Source organism: Salarias fasciatus, chromosome 12, assembly GCF_902148845.1.
Source record: "Salarias fasciatus chromosome 12, fSalaFa1.1, whole genome shotgun sequence".
Classification (NCBI taxonomy): Eukaryota; Metazoa; Chordata; class Actinopteri; order Blenniiformes; family Blenniidae; genus Salarias; species Salarias fasciatus.
This window is the reverse complement of record NC_043756.1, coordinates 275,143-296,054: the sequence shown is the minus strand read 5'-3', so window position 1 is coordinate 296,054 and position 20,912 is coordinate 275,143. Positions and strand designations below refer to the sequence as shown.

The 20,912-nt window shown below is 47.3% G+C and overlaps 1 pseudogene; it reads right to left on the bottom strand.

The window, feature by feature from the left end:
- Positions 1-8,538: 8,538 nt before the first annotated feature.
- LOC115397996 (tight junction protein ZO-2-like) overlaps positions 8,539-20,912 on the bottom strand; it is a 151,621-nt pseudogene continuing 139,247 nt past the window's right edge.

The window sequence follows — 20,912 nt, the reverse complement described above, 5'->3', positions numbered from 1 at the left end:
CCCTGAGATGTGTTTGTCTATATCCCTGCTGCAGAGGAAGACACGTGCACTGGGAACTTTCCAGGCACGTGCACATATGGATTCCAGATGGACGTTCTGCATGTTTGGCTTCCTGAACTGAAACGCCCCCATTTCCTCCCCACTGTTTTGCTTCAGTTTGCTGATAATAAAAAAATCTGTTGCAACAGATTCTGGCAGAGCGCTGCGAGTGTGTGAGAGTGTGTGAGAGTGTGTGAGAGTGTGTGAGGCCACGGCCTCCCTCTCTACTCACCCGGTTTACACTCTGGGAATAAACTCTGACTCACGGAGCTGAAAGATCCAGTCCTGAACTGATGGAAGTCAGCATGGCCCAGTTCACACGGCTGCTCTGTCCTTCCTCAGTGTTGCTAGATTTTTATGCTGAGATTTTTCTGCTCATTTGTAAATCTGCTTCCACAGCCTTTATCACTGCATTGCGGTGGTAAATCGTCAATTCCATTTTTAATTTATTTCCGGTAATTAAAGCCCGCAAAAGTGGAGAAAATGAGTGCTAGCTGCAAAAATAAGACCGTTCTCAGCTAATCATGAAAGGATCTTCAGCTTCGACTTAGAAAGCTGTGGCCCGAGGTCAGTGACGGTGCCGACGTTGGGGGAGAGTTTGTTCCACAATCTGAGCAGCAAAAGAGCGGTCAGCTCACTGTTTGAGTCTGGGCCTTGGGACCTGAAGAAGCAGGGCCCTGCCAGCCAGGGACCGCTCCGCTCTCAGGCAGACAAATCAGAAAACAAAATAAGTTCATCATGGTTGTGTGAATGATCAATGATCAGGGTTATCGACCTTAATGGAGGGCCCCAAAAATCAGATTTTGCTTACAGTCAGCCCTGCACACACACACACACACACACACACACACACACACACACACACACACACACACACACACGTTTGTACAGCTATATGTTGTGAGGACACTCGTTGACATAATGCATTTCCAGCCCCTCACCCTGACCATCAAAACTGAATGCCTAACCCTAACCCAGGGGTGTCAAACATACGGCCCGCGGGTCGGAACCGGCCCCCAAGAAGGTTTGATCAGGCCCACAGGATAATTTGAAAGTGAAAAAAATGCGTAAAAGACACGGATTTAATTTTTTTAATTAGCTGCATTTCATGGACTATCCGCTAGGGGGCGCACTGTTTTGATCAGACCGAACACAGCATTGAAGTGAGGAAGAGATGGAGGATATGTGAGTACATTCCTGAGGGAGGTAACGATCAGCAGATGGCGGTAGTGCAGCCGCAGGGGAAGCAAGCTGCCATAAAACAGCAAAGAAGAAGAAGCCCGACCACAGCAGGCGTCCCTGCTCGCTCCCCTGAGAGATGTGTGTGTGACCAGACCTGATGCGGACGTGAAACGGTGCGGAGACAAGACTGCAGGACTGTGGGAGTTTAAGAAACGTTTTCAGGTATTTGGTGAACTTGAGGCAGAATTTTCCGTTCTTCGCTCACCTTTCACAGCTAAAGCTTCTGATCTGCCGGTTGACATCCAGCTAGAAATCATTGATTTGCAATGTGATGCTGACACAAATTTGGCTCTGTAGGTCTGGACAAATGTTATCATTATCTACTGCCAGGGTACCCCAAAGGAACAGCCCTGGCTGCTGAAATTTAGTGCATGTTTGGGACAACCAGCCTTTGTGAACAAACTTTCTCAATAATGAATATCAACAAAACAAAAATGTGTTCAAGGCTCACAAACAAGCACTTCAATGACTTTCTGAAAGTGACAGCCAGTCAGGACACCTGGCGTTGATGCACTTGTACAGGCCAAAAGATGCCAAGTTTCAGGAACAGAAACCAGTCCAGACTAGACGAACTCCTTTAAAATGCTGCCTTAGACACTGTTTGCATTGAAAGAATACAGCTCTGTGAAGATGAAACCTTCCTGTGGTGAGTAAAAAGATGTGCAATTTAATGTTAGTCAGCAGCTTCACTACAAAAGAGTTTGGTGGAATTCTAGTGTTCATGCAACTCCATCAGTTTTCAGGATGTATTGTGTGTGTCTGTATGTTTCATGGATGAAGTTCACACATTTACAGGACAGGTCAATACTTTCTTCTTTACACATTTAATAGCACTCTCCTGAGTTTTTTAAGGTGTAGGCAGGGATTCAATTTTATATGTTTAAATAGATTTAAATATTCATTTCTTTATAAGTGTCATTTAATCTTAAAGTGCATTACTATATTTTTCAAGACCAATTACTTGTTAAAGTTTTGTGCCCTTGTACAATCAGTGGGAACAGTTGCAATGCAGATATGTGAATGATAAAAGTAAATTGCACATTTGTCTGAGGAAGTATGAGGTGTTTCGTGAAATGTTTTGTAAAAGGATTGTTCATTAAATTTCAAGATTTTCCAAATGTTCTTGTCCTTCTTTACACCAAAACAAAGGAAAGACATGATATTTTGGTTATTTATAGCAGAGTATGGTATAATTTTAATGGTCCGGCCCACTTGACATCTACCTGGGCCTTATGTGGCCCACGATGTGAAATGAGTTTGACACCCCTGCCCTAACACATACCCTGAACCTAAAGACAGATATTGTTTTCGTTTTTTGCACGTTGCATCAGCAGTGTACCATACTTCTATTTTGGAGATGTTTAATGTGATGTGTATTCAGCCCTTTGAGGCAGCGCTGTGTTGCGATATTGGGCCTAACCAAAATAACATTCAGTTTATTTTTGTAAGGCCCAGTATCACGACAAAATGCCGTCCCAGAGGACTGACAAAATAAAGTTATTATTATTATTATTATTATTATTATTATTATTATTATTATCATTATGAAATGACATTGTGCTATGCACACTCGAAACAATTATACAATATTCTACTTAAAAAAAATAACTTAGAACGAAATTAGAATGTCCGTGAAAGAGGTTCTTCAAAACCAGAGAGGAGCAGATTTCCAGATTTTGCTCTTCATCGAGTCTGAAACTGTTAAGGAGGCCAGGAAGGAGGAACATATGAAAACAGCCACCTGGAAGGTAGAGGAGCCCGGGAGCAGGAGTCAGGGCAGTGGCATCATGAAGGCTGGACCAGGACCAGACCAGAACCAGAGCCTGAGGACCTGAAGGAGCACCTCTCAGACCGAGCTGGAGAAGATACAGACTTGAGACTCTGGTGGAACCATTTCATCTGATTCATGGCTGAATAAATGTAATGTTGAACGTTGATCTGCTGCTGTCACTCCCAACATGAAGAGCGATCAGTACGGGATTCAGGCTAAAGGAAGAGAAGTCTAACAAAGCTATCTGAAGAACCCACGTCTCCGTCCTGCTGAGCTCCGGTGAACGAGGTGGAGACTTGTTCCAAGGCAACACCAAGCTGTTCTTTTTGTCTTTTTTTTTTTTTTTTTAAATGGTCTTGATAAAGAGCATCAAAGTTAGTGAATATTGGATCTTCAAGGGAAATGTTCAGCACTGTATTTAAAAATGGAATCAACTTTCAATAGACGTCAAGGTGATGCCGAGTGGGAGTGTGTGTGTCGTGTGTGTGTGTGCACATGATTATTGTGAAGGTGTGGCTGTGTTATTTTATTATATACCGATTTTTGTTTTTAATACTGTAATGCACTTTTCTGTTGTTTTTCAAAATGTTCTATAAAGCAATATAAAGTGCTTTATTGATAAAGTTTGATTTTATTTGATTTGACGAAGAAAATCACAAGACTGGTCCAGACTTTGATCCAATCTCCAACAGGAATTATTTCAACAAACTCATTCATGCTGGACTTCCAGAGAACTTGGAGTGGAGTTGAAGCAGATCTACGTACAAACACGTTCACTGGACAGTACTGTAGAGAAGTTGCCTCAGATATATAGATTTGATCATTTTTCCCATTGACACATTGAACATTAAAGGAACTCCAACAGAAAACACATCAGGAGTATTGTTAAGCAGTGCTTGTTATTTGCATAAAGGTACAATGATGGAACAGTTTTTACTCAAGTCAATAAGCGCAATGTGAGAAAGCAACAACTGTGCCTTGGTAATGTGCTGAAGAGGTAGAGCAACCAGCAGGCTGACCATCCAGCACAGACCACCTCTTCCACACTAATGACAGCTAACACCAGATGGCGCTGTGGAACACTAAACAAAGATTCAAGGACAGTTTCTCTCTCAAGACAGACCACTGGTGAAAAGCAACAAAGATGTATCTTCTAGACTGAATCCCTACAGAACCGGCATCCTGCATGTTCGAGATGTCTCTCTGCTTCAGCTCACCTGAATATCATGTTAACGTCACCCTCAAGCTTGTAGAAAAGTCCAGTCAGGGGCCTCTCATTACAATCAGCTGTGTCACAAGAGAGAGAGAGACCTGCAACATGCAGGATGCCGACCCTCGAGCACCGGAGGTCCACACGTTTTCTAGACTAACAGTAGTTTGCTTGTCCTTCTCTTGTTGGAACTGAAAACAGACTGCACATCAGATCGATGAGTCTCCCATTTGTTTTGAAACCTGCCCCAAACAGGGCGGACTGTTGGCTAAGGTTACTTCTTCACTCCAGAAACACTACTTCCAACACTGGTAAACTATTTATTTTGGACAGAAAATCCAACTCGGAGCTACAACCAAGTCCATCTGGAGCTGAAGAGGAGAAGAAGCGAGTGATCACACTATCACATGCTAGTTCTTGTCCTGATTGATGGAGAACCAATGACAAACAGGACTGACTGATTTTCCCAGAAAGACAACCTGCTGAAGTCTACACTCACTGCAGGATTGGATAAAGGGAGCAAACTGTGGCAGATGCTGCTTCTTCTCGTTGGAACTAAAAACGAAACAGTAGACGTTCAGAGGGACTAGTCCCCCCTCACTTCACCAGTTGATCAAATAGCTGGTGGAGACAAGGTCGGGATAATCCCTTTCTTTTTAGAGTGCATGTGAACTAGATAGCTACAGAGTGGACTGTTGGGTGAGATTATGTAGTTAGAAGACATTAGAAGACACCTGGTCTCTTGAATGGAAGCTGATTGTCTGCTACAGTCTGGACTCAATGGATAAAGCAAATAACACTGGTAAACGTCTTCCAAGCCTGACGAACAACTTCTTGGTTCAACAAGGGTGGAAGAGACGGTCAGTGCTCGTCACGGCAAAAATTGAAGGTCTGAAGAAAAGAAAACTAGACGGAGGTGGAAACTCCAGGAACCTCTCCGTTACATTGAATACACAAAGGCAAAACTATTGAACAGACTATCCTTCAGCATTTTGTTCACGTTCATATCAAGTCAGGTAACACAAAAGGCATCACGTCTCCTTCTTCATCACGCGTCATGCTTTAGATACACATTACACTAATCTTCAGGATACATTCTGTATTTATTTGGGTGTGCACATGGGGTTTGCTGAAAATAAGAAAAACAAAACAAAAAAACAAGTGCAGTGAGTGATAACCAAAATGACTCTATAAACAGAAGAGGACCCCACCTGCATTAAACTTCACCAAAATAAAGAAAGTTCAAGGCAAAAGTCATCACTTTATTGGCTGGGACAGTTCAAACACACTGAGTATTTCTGTCAGAGTGGGAAAGTGCTAATGCAAGCGGATGATCTTTAGGAGCACTGCGCCACACCTAAAAGCAGGGCAGCAAAACTGCATTGTCTTTTTCAAACTGGTATCAATGGCAATGTTATTACTGATAAGCACAGAATGTGATGATTCAGAGAGCTAGCCAAAAGTGGTCAGAAAAAAAAAGAAAAAAAAAAAACCTGAAACAAAAGACAAAAGAGCCAGTAGGAGAGGTTTAGAGCCACAACAGCATGCTACAGGAATTCATCTGAACACCTGGATCCACTTTATATGCTTTATGGCATTTTAACAAGGTTTATGATTAGATGTGGTCTGGAGATCGCACGGGATTTCATGTTCACTTAATCAGAAAATATTGTACTTACAGTTCTGATTTGTATGTTTCAAAGAGGGCAGAAGGCTAACGAGTAGCTGAATTCAGCCTCCGAGGCTTAACTCCAGTAGCACAGGTAGAACAAGGAAACCGTTCCCTTCTGTTGTTCACCTCCAGTAACTTTGATATAGCAGAAACATATACCCTGAAGGCCAAATAAGATATAAATAAGCAAAACAGAAAAATAAGACTTTGAAAATATAGGTCCTCCTTCAGACTGCCCAAAGTGGATTGGTCATCAACTACGTGATACCAAGACACAATGTGTGTGTTAGCTACTCTACACAAGCTTGAAATCAGTGGTGTGTCATGTGAATTCATTTATTTCTTGCAGCTGAATTTTATCCATCCGGTCTATGGATACAAAAGGTCTAAAACAATCAAAATTATCTTTATTTTCTCTTTATTTTTAACCAGTGTTGAAGCAGGTGGTCATTTAGACTCCATAATATTGTGTTTTGTTGAAGGGGAATATTCCCCCCAAAATATGATTCCATATATTCTGAACCGTCCGGCGCCTCAGGAGGGGAAAGCAGGTCTCCACCAACACTGTTTACAGTGGAGGACGGGAGCTGCTGACCTCAACTGGACATACCATAGGATGGTGGAAGTAATATTTAAAGGAGCTCCTCAATCCCGTCGCCACGTGGAAGCAGAGGCTGAGGTCTCAGAGGTGGACTCGTCCATCACCCAAGCTGAAGTCACCGAGGTGGTCGGTCAGCTCCTCGGTGGCAAGGCACCGGGGTGGATGAGATTCGCCCTGAGTATCTTAAGTCTCTGGATGTGCAGGGACTGTCTTGGTTGACATTTCTCTATAACATCGCGTGGCGGTCGGGGACGGTGCCTCTGGATTGGCAGACGGGGTGGTTCGCCTTTTTAAAAAGGGGGACCGGAGGGTGTGCTCCAACTATAGGGGGATCACACTCCTCAGCCTCCCTGGGAAAGTCTATTCCAGGTCATGGAGAGGAGGATCTGACCGATAGTCGAGCCTCAGATCCAAGAGGAACGATGCGGTTTTCGTGTTGTGGAACCCTGGACCAGCTCTAGACCCTCCAGGGTCTAGGGTTTGTGGGAGTTCGCTCAACCAGTCCACATGTGTTTTGTGGACCCTGAGAAGGCGTTCGACCGCGTCCCTCGTGGTGTCTTATGGGGGGGTGCTCCGGGAATACAGAGTCCGGGGCCCCTTGTTAAGGGCCGTCCGGTCTCTGTAGGACCGGAGTAGGAGTCTGGTCCGCATTGCTGGCAGTAATTCAGACCTGTTCCCGGTGCATGCTGGACTCCAGCAGGGCTGCCCTTTGTCACCGGTTCTGTTTGTAATTTTTATGGATAGAATTTCGAGGTGCAGCCAGGGGCCGGAGGGGGTCTGATTTGGTAGCCACTGGATCTCATCTCTGCTTTTTGCAGATGATGTCCTGTTGGCTCAGTTGAATCTGGACCATCATGCACTGGGGCGGTTTGCAGCCGAGTGTGAAGCGACAGGGATGAGGATCAGCACCTCCAAATTTGAGGCCATGGTCCTCGACTGGAACAAGGTGGCTTGCCCCCTCCAGGTTGGTGGAGAGACTCTGGCCCAAGTGGAGGAGTTTCAGTATCTTGGGGTCTTGTTCACAGTGGGGGACGGATGGAGGTGAGATTGACAGGCGGATCGGTGCAGCGGCTGCAGTGATGCGGTCGTTGTATCGGTCCGTTGTGGTGAAGAAGGAGCTGAGCTGAAAGGCGAAGCTCTCAATTTACCGGTCAGTCTACGTTCCCACCCTCACCTATGGTCATGAGCTTTGGGTCATGACCGAAAGGACATGACCGTTGACATAGGGGGACATGACCCTTAAAGATAGGGTGAGGAGCTCAGTCATCAGGGAGGAGCTCAAGCCCAAATTCCACTGCATGCGTATCCGGTCCGTCTCCGCTCCGCTGTGGCAGCGGAACCGATCCGTTTCAATTACAAGCAATACGTGCACTTCCACCAGCTCTGGCACGGCTCTGGCACTTCTGCGTATCTGATACGCAGAGCTTCTATTTTTTGCCAGGCGCAGCAATTTCTATTGCGCAATTATACATTAAATGACGAGCGGTCGTTGACCCGCTGCAAGGCGGAGCCGCACCGCAGACGGATCCACTGGGAGTTGAGTCAGATGACAGAGCAGAGCGGCAACGGACCGGATACGCATCCAGTGAAATCCTGGCGTCAGAGTAGAGCCGCTACTCCTCCACATCCAGAGGAACAGCTGAGGAGGCTCAGCACCTCTTCAGGACGCCTCCTGGACGCCTCCCTGGGGAGGAGTTCCGGTCATGTCCCACCGGGAGGAGACCCCGGGGAGGACCAGGACACGCTGGAGAGACTATGTCTCTCAGCTGGACTGGGAACGCCTTGGGATCCTCCCGGAAGAGCTGGAGGAAGATTCTGGGTACAGAGAAGTTTGGGCATCACTAATTAGACTGCTGCCCCCGTGACCCGGCCCCGGATAACCGCTGGAAGATGGATGGATGGATGGGTCGATGGATGAATGGATGGATGGGTCGATGGATGGATATTCTGAACTATAAGTCACACTGTTTTGTTGCTTGTGTGATTTGCATCAGAAACCAAAGTATGTCTCAAACCAAAGCTGTATTTTCCATCTGCAAACACTAGTTGTCACTGTATGACAACAGAAAGGTGAAATCACACCACAGAAAGAGCATTCAAGGTACCATTAAAACTGCAGTTGGCAAAGCAAGAAAAAGCACAATCAGTATAAGCACACAAGTGAAAATGACAGAAAAGTGAAGTCGAAAAAAAGAAACAGAGCAGCCTCTGGACATGGAAAAATAAATAAAGGTTTTAACTTCTAGTCTGCAAAATACTAGAATAACCACCATTCACCATCATGGATGTTGTCCATCAATGAATTCATATAAGCAATATTGTGATGAAGGTTAATCGACATGCACATTTTACAATCATTTTAGTTTCTCTAAATAAGAAAGAACAAGTTCAAATCATCTTCAAATTTTGTGAAGGCCCACTTGGCAGAAGAGCTTTTGTAGAAAGTGTGAGCAGCCAAAATCGAATGAAACGTGTAATGATGGGAGCCATGGAGCTGTGGTGTAACTGGTGGAAGTCACCCAGAGATACACATGCACAGAGTGCGAGGGAGACAACAACGAGAACATTTTCTAAGCTTTGAGTGTTCTTTCAGCTACATATTTAGAATCCTGCTACTTGTGTGAGAACAGAGCTGTGATCCCGTCATCGAGCCAGCTCCGCTACACAGCTGCTCACACAGGAAGACAATGACTTCTGAGTTGTGCTATTGAGTTTTGTCTCTCAGCTTTCCTCAGCTCATCCTCTCACACGCACAATTAAGTTAAAGTGCAACTCAGCTTTCAAGCTTTCTCCTAGTTTGGACTTTTTGGATGTATTAGCTGTTGATGGCATATATCACAGTTCACTTCAGCATACATTGAGAAAGAAAGAAAATACCCAATCAACAACAACAAAACGCTGACAACTGCTTTAATTATTGTCTATTTTAACAATTAGCAGGCCTGCAATTATAAATTGTGTTCAAGCATCCTAACAGATAGTACGCACATACAGTGTTCTTGAATTTCGAACTGGGTTTCTTTCCTTTCCTCTTGGCAGACTGAGCCGAACCTGCAGGCAGGGCTGTCAGTTTAAATTCCTCCAGGTGCAAGTGTGTTCAGGAAGCTGTGCAGGCTATACAATTCTATTTAGCAGACGCTTTTGTCCAAAGTGACGTACAACACTGGGGGCAATTCAGGGTTCAGTGGCTTGCCCAAGGACACTTCAACATGCAGACAGGGCGAGATAGGAATCGAACTCATAACCTCCCGATTATGGGACAACCACTGTCCCCACTGAACTCAGTAGTAATCAGCTGATGAATTTCAGCAGCAGAGAGTGGCCCGATTGCTACTCAGACCTCTTCCGTGGCGTGAGTTTTCCGGCGCTCCAAGCTGGTTATCTGCCCTTTCATTGCAAATTATTTATAGAAAACGAAGCACATGTCATCAATGGCTCAGCGATCTTCACACCGCGGCAGTCTTCTTAATTTCTCTGTAATTCATTTTTGAGATTACCACGACAGCCCGACTGGTGTGTTTTCTAGTTTTGACAGTGTGTTTTGAGTGTGCTGAGGGATGGCATTAAGGTTTTGGTGTCAGTAGTTCCCTGGTTTCCCTGTAAGCTCAACAGCAGCAAAGGTTGTTTCAGTCCAGCCGGGAGGCTGAGGGGGCGGAGGGAGGACAACCCAAATCTCAAAGAATTAAGAAAGTAAAAGGCACTTCAACAAATTGTTACAAATTCCAGTGTTAACATACTGTGTGTATACATACTGTATAGATAGATAGATAGATAGATAGATAGATAGATAGATAGATAGATAGATAGATAGATAGATAGATAGATGGATAGATAGATGGATAGATAGATGGATAGATACTGTATGTACACACAGATATATGGAGATATACATACATACATACATATAACTGGTTGATTATAGCTATAGAAGTATAGAAAAGGAAGGTGATCAATGTGATAAAGCGCATTGTGGTCATTTGGGTTTGTTGAGGTTTTCGTGAGGACAACACTCGTGGCAAGAGGTTTCAGTTGCTGTGCACAAACTGATAGAGTTGCATAGGCAAGAAAACAAGTCTCCTGATCTCTCAGTTCAGATCCTCGAAAGTGATGTGAAAAAAAGTGTGTTACTCTCCGTGTGGATCATACAGAAGTTCTTAAAAGAAGCAGGAGTCACTTTAAAGTCTGCTGACTTGTGCAGGTAGGAGACTGAATGGTTTGTAAGAGCCTGCACACACACAGCAACATGTGGAAACGCTCAGTGGCACCCCCTACAGTTCAGTGTCGTTGTACTGGTGGGAGCTGCTGGAGAAGTATCCTGGAGTCGGCCCCTCTTCAGTGAGGTAGAAGGGTGGAGGAGTGTGGGCTTCAGGGCAGGTGCTGGAGCTGGAACCAGACAGAAAACACCATCATCATCGTCATCACAGGAGAGTTGAGAAATCTCACTATTCATGTGAGCAGGCACGAGGATGGCCCAGACCCTCACATTATGTGTCATTTATCATAGGTCATTTTATACAAAAGTTTTGAAAAGTGGCTAAAAGAAACTTCAGCATAACTCAGAACCTAAGTTGAAAAAAACATCATTCATGCTTTCTTAAGCCCGGATACAGATAGTAGAATTAATAATGGTGAGAATAATCTGTATTCTACAACTACGAGGGGGTACCCAAAAATTCCCAGAATTTGACTGTAACTTTTTATTTCTGACATTTCAAAATAAAACACCACCGTCGCCTTCAAAATAATCTCCATCCGCATTAATGCAGCGCTCCAGCCGTGTCTCCCACTTCACCAATGTGTCGTCAGACCCGTGCATAACTGTGCCATTCAGATTTTTCTGTGATTTTTCTGTCCCCTCCTCCACATCTGCAAACCGCTGTCCCTTCAGCTGCTTCTTCAACCTGGGGAACAAGAAAAAGTCCCTGGAGGCTTCATCTGGAGAATCAGGCGGATGGGAGAGGAGATTCATCTCATTCTTCTCCAGAAACTGCGTGAGGCGCAGCGCCGTGTCCGCTGGCGCTCTGTGGTGGTGGATCAACCGGCTCCACTCCGCCACGACGCTCTGCTTCCTCCTCACATCCTCACGGAGCGTCTGAGGACTTCCTGTAGTAGTCCTGGTTTACAGTCTGACCTGGAGGGACAGACTGGCTGTGGACGAGACCCTGGACAGCCAAGAAGCAGCTCAGCATTGTTTTCACGCTGAGTGGACCTGACGCGCCGACATCTGGCCCTTCTCAGACCCCCGGACCACTCATGGACCTGAGTCTTCCCAGAGCATCATCCTTGTAGGCTTGCTGCAACAAGCTGAGTGTTTCTGCTGCTGGTTTTCCAGCAAAAAGCAGAATTTAATGTTTGCGCTGCTCTGGCTTCACAGTCAATGTCGCCATTTTGGAAAAAGCGCAGACCGCTGCTGCACTCTGTTACTATAAATAGCGCCTGACAGGCGTCAGTGTCACTCTGGGAGCTCAGCTTTTTCACAGATGTGCACGAGGCTTACCTGCAGCACATCTGACGGCCAGAAGTCCAAACTCATTATTATTAGTATTTTATGACCAAATTCCGGAAACTTCTGGGTACCCCCTCGTACATCTACCAGAGTCATTCTGTGAAGGCAGGTTACATCTGGACACACACACACACACACACACACAGTTGGGTCAGTATGTAAAAGTAGCAGTGCCACCGTGGAGTGCCAGTGAGATGTCCTCCTGCCACTGCATGATATGCCCTATTTTCCTATCAAGTGTTTGTTTGTGACGGTTTATGAATGAACGCACAATGCATGCTGCAGACTGTGGATATGAGGATTTATTGACTGACCACACTCTCCCATCTGGAAGTTCACCACTGGTTAACACAGCCGCTTAAAGCGGGGCTGGATGCAGGTGTTTGGGGGGGGGGGGGGGGTCATCGGAGCGGCGTCAGAGCACAGCGTCAGAGAGCAGCTTGTAGTGAACTGGAGCACCAGAGACCGGAGGCTTGATCCACCATGTAGAAGTCACAAAAGCCCATACAAAGACTGCTGACCTGAAAGAGGACATCTGCCGGCTGTCGGAGGAACTCTAGAACAAAGACACTCTGCTGTTTAAGAACCAGGCTGTGGCCCACCAACAATCTCTGGTCATAGCGTCCTTTTCAGCCACCGCTGCTGCCGACCCAGCACCCTGGGCAGAGCCGGCCCGGGCTTGTCAGGCGCCCTAGACGACCGCCCCATTCAACCGTCGGAGCAGGGGGAGGGGGGCTGAGTAGCGGCGTGGTGCGCTGCACTACTCACACGGCACACGGAGCGCCGGGGCTCCCACGTGTGCGGTCACAGGCCCCCCCCCCCCAGACGTTGTGCCCTAGGCGGCCGCCTAGTTCGCCTATGGTTGGAGCCGGCCCTGACCCTGGGTTCCCTCCTGCTCCACACCCGACCACCAGCGGTAATGGGCAGAGGTCGAGGTCTCTCCGTCTGGAACCGTTTCCTGGTCCTGACGCAGGATGAAGATGACAGCGTGGCCGGTGGGGAAGCCTTCAGGTCTGTGGCGGTCTCTGCTGCTCCCACATCCACTGCGGCTCTCTGTCTCAACCACCCGGCAACCATGGACTGTGTCTTCCTGTCACAGGGTGATCCTGTGGGGGGTGTCAGAGCTGGGCTGGGCTGGAGTGTGTGTGGCTGAGCCCCGCCTCCCTCCTGGAATCAGTAAATTGGGCACAATTGTGCGTGTGGGCAGCATGTGCGTGACTCCAGTGGCAGGGAGAAGAGAGAAGAGAGAGAGACCTGGGGCAGGAGCGAGGAAGACGGAGACCTGAGGGCACCAGAGGGACCCTGGGACGGACCCTGGGACGGACCCGGAGGGACGGTGGACCAGAGAGGAAGAGAGGAAGAGCGAGAGCTTCCCGGGCAGTGGCAGGAAGCGTCGTGGGAACACAGGAGGGGGGGAGAGTGCAACCCCCCTCCTTCGAGCTAAGTTTTCCCTTCATGGCTTTGGTTGGTGGTTGTAGGTCGGAGTACACCGATTGATGTTTTGTGTGGTGTGCTGCAGTGTGTACTGACAGTGGCTCCGGCCCAACCAACCCCGAGCCAAACGTAGCTGCTCGACGCTTGTCGCTGCCCCCCCTTTTTAGTGACGGCCGCCCTGCCCCGCCCCCTCATACAGGTCTCGTCTCTGTCTGCGTGTGAGAGAGAGAGAGGGAGAGAGAGACGCGTCGAAGGAGGAGGGTGTCCAGCAGCCCCTGTCCACCCGGCTGATCCCCACAGCAGAAGAGGAGCAGAGCACCAAGGACACTGAGCTGGATCCCACGTTCACCGGATATAGTTATTAGATTTTAGATTTTTAGGTTTTTAGTTGGCGCCGTTTTAGGACTTCTTTTTTTTTTTTTTTATCTATCTTTTGAAATCAATAAATCAAGTTTTAGAGACATTTACTCCTAGCGTTGCATGTTTTATTTATTCAGAGGAACTCCCCATAGTGACCTAAGTAAACTGGGGCTCTCCGCCCCGTGACATTCCTCTTGGCTGCTAGACCCAGAGACGGTCCCTCATCCTGCCGGGTCCAGACTTCATCGCTTCATCGCTGCAGGATGGTTCCTCTGCGGTCCCAGAGCGGCAGCCAGTACCCCGGTTTTCAATCTCTGCAGCCCGCGGAGGCTCCTCGAGATGGCTGTTTGAAGGCACGTTCCGGGACCCTCTGTTGTCCAGGCCTGACTGCGGACCGCCGTTCCAGAGATGAGGCTGCTACCAGAGGGGCTGCTGCTCCGGTAGAGCGCCCCCCCGGCTCCGGACGACAACGCTGTTGACCAGTCTCAACCTCGTCCTCTCTTCACCCCGGCTGTGTTCATCATTGGAGACAGCATAGTCCAGAAGATTTGTTCCTTTAATGCCATTACACGGTGTTTTCCCAGAACCATCCCCACCATCCTGAAAAAAAAAAAAAAACTCCCAGAGCTCCTCCAATCCTCCCCCTCCTCTGTTCGCCGGGTGATTGTTCATGTCGGGTCCCATGACACGACACAGTGACACTCCGAGCTCACCACAAAGGATTTGAAGGAACTTTTCAGTTTGCTGGAAAGCTGTAGGACAGGGGTCAGACGATAATGTCTGGCCTGCCAGATGATTTTAAGAATCTGAGGCAGCTGCTTCACGGAGGCAGTAACTCCGTCCATTAATCTGTCAGTACCCATCTCCTCCTAAACCGCCTTCATTACCTGTGAAACACCTGAAACCCTCTGATTCAGTGAACAACCTGAGCCGTGCAGCTCCGTGCTGCGTTCAGGGACACTTCGTAAAAGCATCCTGCTGCTAAACATCTCAGTCAGCTGTTAGCTTAGCTGTTAGCCACCGACGAACTAGCTGGATTTGAACGATTCCTTCGTGCTTCAGCATCAGTTGACGGGACGCAATCTGAACTTCTGAGACGGTGGAAAGAAGATTTAAACCCTGAGCGTCTCGGATAGAACAGGAAAAGTTGTGAATGATGGACAGTTCAGTTCTGAGAGGAAGGATCTGAGCTTCGATTAATTGTGCACACGCACAAGTACGCACGCCCCCCCGGCCGGCCCGCCATACAAGTGCCCAAACAAAAACTGGCCCGTTCCCAACTCAAGCTGCCGACCCCTGCTGTAGGAAGTTTGTTTCATCAGCAGACCTCTACCGACTCTCTTCCGGGAAGCTCCAGGCTCATCAGCTTGAACACCTGGCTCCTGTAAGTCCTGCTCAGCTCACAGCCTTCACTACATCAGTAACTTCAACCTCTTCTGGAATGGCCCTGCTCTCTAACAACACGATGGATTACATCCCAACACGCTGGGTAGCTCCATTTAATCAGGGAACATCCAGCAGTCTAAACGTCTCCAGCTGTCAGTCCAGCTGACTGACTAAAGGTAAGCCCCGCCCACTCTTCACACAACCCTCTCTCTGTTATTATCTCCAGCAGACAGCACATTCACCAGAGGAGAGGAGTTAATTCTAGAAACCTAATCACAATCCAAACTAAATCTGCAGCAGAACAAAAACCCACAAGAGTCAAATGTGGACTGTTAAATATCTGATCCCTCTCCTCCAGATCCTGCTTACTGGCGACTTAATAACTGATCATAATTTAGATTTAATTAAACCTCACTGAAACCTGGTTAAGGAAGGATGAATATCTCAGTTTAAATGAAGCAACATGTCAAATATATTTTGGGGCGACAGTAGCTCAGTTGGTAGAGCAGGTCGTCTTATAACCGGAAGGTTGGCGGTTGGATCCCTGCTCCCGCAGGCGTAAAACTGTTGTTGTGTCCTTGGGCAAGACACAAGAGAGTGAATGGTTGGTGGTGGGAGGGGCCGATGGCGCAGACTGGCAGCCTCGCTTCCGTCAGTCTGCCCCAGGGCAGCTGTGGCTACAGCAGTAGCTTACCACCACCCAGTATGGTGTGAATGAATAATGCAATGTAAAGCGTCTTTCAGTGTCCTGAAAAGTGCTATTATATAGTGCATTATTATTATTATCATATTCCCCGAGAATCCGGCCGAGGCAGTGGAGCAGCATCCATCTATAACTCTAAACTTCTAATCAGTCCTGGAACTAAAATTAAGCAAAAAACCTTTGAAAGTCTTACTCTGAATCCCATTAACTCCAGCTGGAAAACACAGAAGCCAGTCCTGCTGGCTGTAGTGTAACACGATGTGCTAAGAAAAGAGGAGCGAACACTTTCCCTCACAACTCTCCACTTTTTTCATTTTAAAGGACCTGTATCATACTTTTGTAGCTCGTCCAAACCCTATTATTGGCATTAACATGGTAATAGTTTATTTTTGGCGCTAAGGAAAAGTCATTTTGTGTGAAATAAAAGATTTTCGGAGGTTAATTCTGAAACCCGGAAGAGAAAACGCTTGGTTTCACTGAAAATCCCGCCTCTCCCCCTGTGGACTTTGACTGACAGCGAACTTCAACCAATTGGAGCTGCGTTAGTGTCTCTAAGGGTTAGCTTTAGCTCTTTAGATTTTGTGGATTTTGCATGATATAGATCCTTTAATTTATTCCCTTTATTATATCATTCTGTTTATTTTTGCATGTGTTTCACTGTGATTTTATGAGTACATAAATACATTCTGTAAAGCCATGCTTGAGTCCTCTTTTAACAGTGGAATAAATCTTGATGCTGATATTACAAGAACCACACACTGGAGTGTGACTTGACATCAGCAGTGCTACATTGGAGTGGCAGAAGTGTTACAGTAGAGTGGCATTACAGCTGAGTGGCAGCAGTGTTACAGTGTTACAGTGGAGTGGCAGCAGTGTAATAGTGGAGTGGCAGCAGTGTTACAGTGTTACAGTGGAGTGGCAGCAGTGTTATAGTGGAATGGCAGCAGTGTTACAGTGTTACAGTGGAGTGGCAGCAGTGTTACAGTGGAGTGGCAGCAGTGTTACAGTGGAGTGGCAGCAGTGTTACAGTGGAGTGGCAGCAGTGTTACAGTGGAGTGGCAGCAGTATTACAGTGGAGTGGCAGCAGTGTTACAGTGGAGTGGCAGCAGTATTACAGTGGAGTGGCAGCAGTGTTACAGTGTTACAGTGGAGTGGCAGCAGTATTACAGTGTTACAGTGGAGTGGCAGCAGTGTTACAGTGTTACAGTGGAGTGGCAGCAGTGTTACAGTGGAGTGGCAGCAGTGTTACAGTATTACAGTGGAGTGGCAGCAGTATTACAGTGTTACAGTGGAGTGGCAGCAGTGTTACAGTGGAGTGGCAGCAGTGTTACAGTGGAGTGGCAGCAGTGTTACAGTGTTACAGTGGAGTGGCAGCAGTATTACAGTGTTACAGTGGAGTGGCAGCAGTGTTACAGTGTTACAGTGGAGTGGCAGCAGTGTTACAGTGGAGTGGCAGCAGTGTTACAGTATTACAGTGGAGTGGCAGCAGTATTACAGTGTTACAGTGGAGTGGCAGCAGTGTTACAGTGTTACAGTGGAGTGGCAGCAGTGTTACAGTGGAGTGGCAGCAGTGTTACAGTGGAGTGGCAGCAGTGTTACAGTGTTACAGTGGAGTGGCAGCAGTATTACAGTGTTACAGTGGAGTGGCAGCAGTGTTACAGTGTTACAGTGGAGTGGCAGCAGTGTTACAGTGGAGTGGCAGCAGTGTTACAGTGTTACAGTGGAGTGGCAGCAGTATTACAGTGTTACAGTGGAGTGGCAGCAGTGTTACAGTGTTACAGTGGAGTGGCAGCAGTATTACAGTGGAGTGGCAGCAGTATTACAGTGTTACAGTGGAGTGGCAGCAGTATTACAGTGGAGTGGCAGCAGTGTTACAGTGTTACAGTGGAGTGGCAGCAGTATTACAGTGGAGTGGCAGCAGTATTACAGTTGAGTGGCAGCAGTGTTAGTGTTACAGTGGAGTGGCAGCAGTATTACAGTGGAGTGGCAGCAGTGTTACAGTGGAGTGGCAGCAGTGTTACAGTGTTACAGTGGAGTGGCAGCAGTATTACAGTGGAGTGGCAGCAGTGTTACAGTGTTACAGTGGAGTGGCAGCAGTGTTACAGTGTTACAGTGGAGTGGCAGCAGTATTACAGTGTTACAGTGGAGTGGCAGCAGTATTACAGTGGAGTGGCAGCAGTGTTACAGTGTTACAGTGGAGTGGCAGCAGTATTACAGTGTTACAGTGGAGTGGCAGCAGTATTACAGTTGAGTGGCAGCAGTGTTAGTGTTACAGTGGAGTGGCAGCAGTATTACAGTGTTAGAGTGGAGTGGCAGCAGTATTACAGTGTTACAGTGGAGTGGCAGCAGTATTACAGTGGAGTGGCAGCAGTATTACAGTGGAGTGGCAGCAGTGTTACAGTGTTACAGTGGAGTGGCAGCAGTGTTAGTGTTACAGTGGAGTGGCAGCAGTGTTACAGTGGAGTGGCAGCAGTGTTACAGTGTTACAGTGGAGTGGCAGCAGTATTACAGTGTTACAGTAGAGTGGCAGCAGTATTACAGTGTTACAGTGGAGTGGCAGCAGTATTACAGTGGAGTGGCAGCAGTGTTACAGTGTTACAGTGGAGTGGCAGCAGTGTTAGTGTTACAGTGGAGTGGCAGCAGTGTTACAGTGGAGTGGCAGCAGTGTTACAGTGTTACAGTGGAGTGGCAGCAGTGTTACAGTGGAGTGGCAGCAGTATTACAGTGTTACAGTGGAGTGGCAGCAGTGTTACAGTGGAGTGGCAGCAGTGTTACAGTGGAGTGGCAGCAGTATTACAGTGTTACAGTGGAGTGGCAGCAGTGTTACAGTGGAGTGGCAGCAGTGTTACAGTGTTACAGTGGAGTGGCAGCAGTGTTACAGTGGAGTGGCAGCAGTATTACAGTTGAGTGGCAGCAGTGTTACAGTGGAGTGGCAGCAGTGTTACAGTGTTACAGTGGAGTGGCAGCAGTGTTAGTGTTACAGTGGAGTGGCAGCAGTATTACAGTTGAGTGGCAGCAGTGTTACAGTGGAGTGGCAGCAGTGTTACAGTGTTACAGTGGAGTGGCAGCAGTATTACAGTTGAGTGGCAGCAGTATTACAGTGGAGTGGCAGCAGTGTTACAGTGGAGTGGCAGCAGTATTACAGTTGAGTGGCAGCAGTATTACAGTTGAGTGGCAGCAGTGTTACAGTGGAGTGGCAGCAGTGTTAGTGTTACAGTGGAGTGGCAGCAGTGTTACAGTGTTACAGTGGAGTGGCAGCAGTGTTACAGTGTTACAGTGGAGTGGCAGCAGTGTTACAGTGGAGTGGCAGCAGTATTACAGTTGAGTGGCAGCAGTGTTACAGTGGAGTGGCAGCAGTGTTACAGTGTTACAGTGGAGTGGCAGCAGTGTTAGTGTTACAGTGGAGTGGCAGCAGTATTACAGTTGAGTGGCAGCAGTGTTACAGTGGAGTGGCAGCAGTGTTACAGTGTTACAGTGGAGTGGCAGCAGTATTACAGTTGAGTGGCAGCAGTATTACAGTGGAGTGGCAGCAGTATTACAGTTGAGTGGCAGCAGTGTTACAGTGGAGTGGCAGCAGTATTACAGTTGAGTGGCAGCAGTATTACAGTTGAGTGGCAGCAGTATTACAGTTGAGTGGCAGCAGTGTTAGTGTTACAGTGGAGTGGCAGCAGTGTTACAGTGTTACAGTGGAGTGGCAGCAGTATTACAGTGTTACAGTGGAGTGGCAGCAGTGTTACAGTGTTACAGTGGAGTGGCAGCAGTGTTACAGTGGAGTGGCAGCAGTGTTACAGTGGAGTGGCAGCAGTGTTACAGTGGAGTGGCAGCAGTATTACAGTTGAGTGGCAGCAGTGTTAGTGTTACAGTGGAGTGGCAGCAGTGTTACAGTGTTACAGTGGAGTGGCAGCAGTGTTACAGTGGAGTGGCAGCAGTGTTACAGTGGAGTGGCAGCAGTGTTACAGTGGAGTGGCAGCAGTGTTACAGTGTTACAGTGGAGTGGCAGCAGTGTTACAGTGTTACAGTGGAGTGGCAGCAGTGTTACAGTGGAGTGGCAGCAGTGTTACAGTGGAGTGGCAGCAGTGTTACAGTGGAGTGGCAGCAGTGTTACAGTGGAGTGGCAGCAGTGTTACAGTGTTACAGTGGAGTGGCAGCAGTGTTACAGTGGAGTGGCAGCAGTGTTACAGTGGAGTGGCAGCAGTGTTACAGTGTTACAGTGGAGTGGCAGCAGTGTTACAGTGGAGTGGCAGCAGTGTTAGTGTTACAGTGGAGTGGCAGCAGTGTTGGTGTTACAGTGGAGTGGCAGCAGTGTTACAGTGGAGTGGCAGCAGTGTTACAGTGTTACAGTGGAGTGGCAGCAGTGTTACAGTGGAGTGGCAGCAGTGTTAGTGTTACAGTGGAGTGGCAGCAGTGTTGGTGTTACAGTGGAGTGGCAGCAGTGTTAGTGTTACAGTGGAGTGGCAGCAGTATTTGGTGTTCGGTGGTGGACTTACCCGATGGGTTGTGGGCGACTATGGTCCAGTTTGGTTGTCTTCAATGGAACAGCGTAGATATCTGGGTGCTTCTGAGCAATTTCCAGCTGTAATCAGAACAGATGATTCAGGCCTTTATAACTAAAATCTATTCTAACATAGTGTTTTAAGCTTGAAATACATCAAGGATCCATTCATCTTACAGTTGGCGAGACAAAACTTGGTCATGGGTTGAGGCAGCAAACTATAGGAAATCATTAATAAAATATTAACTTTTCTTTCCAATGAAAACTATTAATGTCATTTATAATTCATTACCCGTGGATTACATTGCTTTAGTAATACTTAACCTGAAAGTTGCGTTAGATGGCATTAGATTAGTATTATCAGGATTTGTGAAAGTATGCTGAAGCGTAAAAAACTCAAACGACCACAGTGGTCGTTAATTCATGCCTCAAATTATGACCACAGGGTACGTTTTTAACATTATGCACCTCTGTGTGGTCATGTAAATAATGTCAC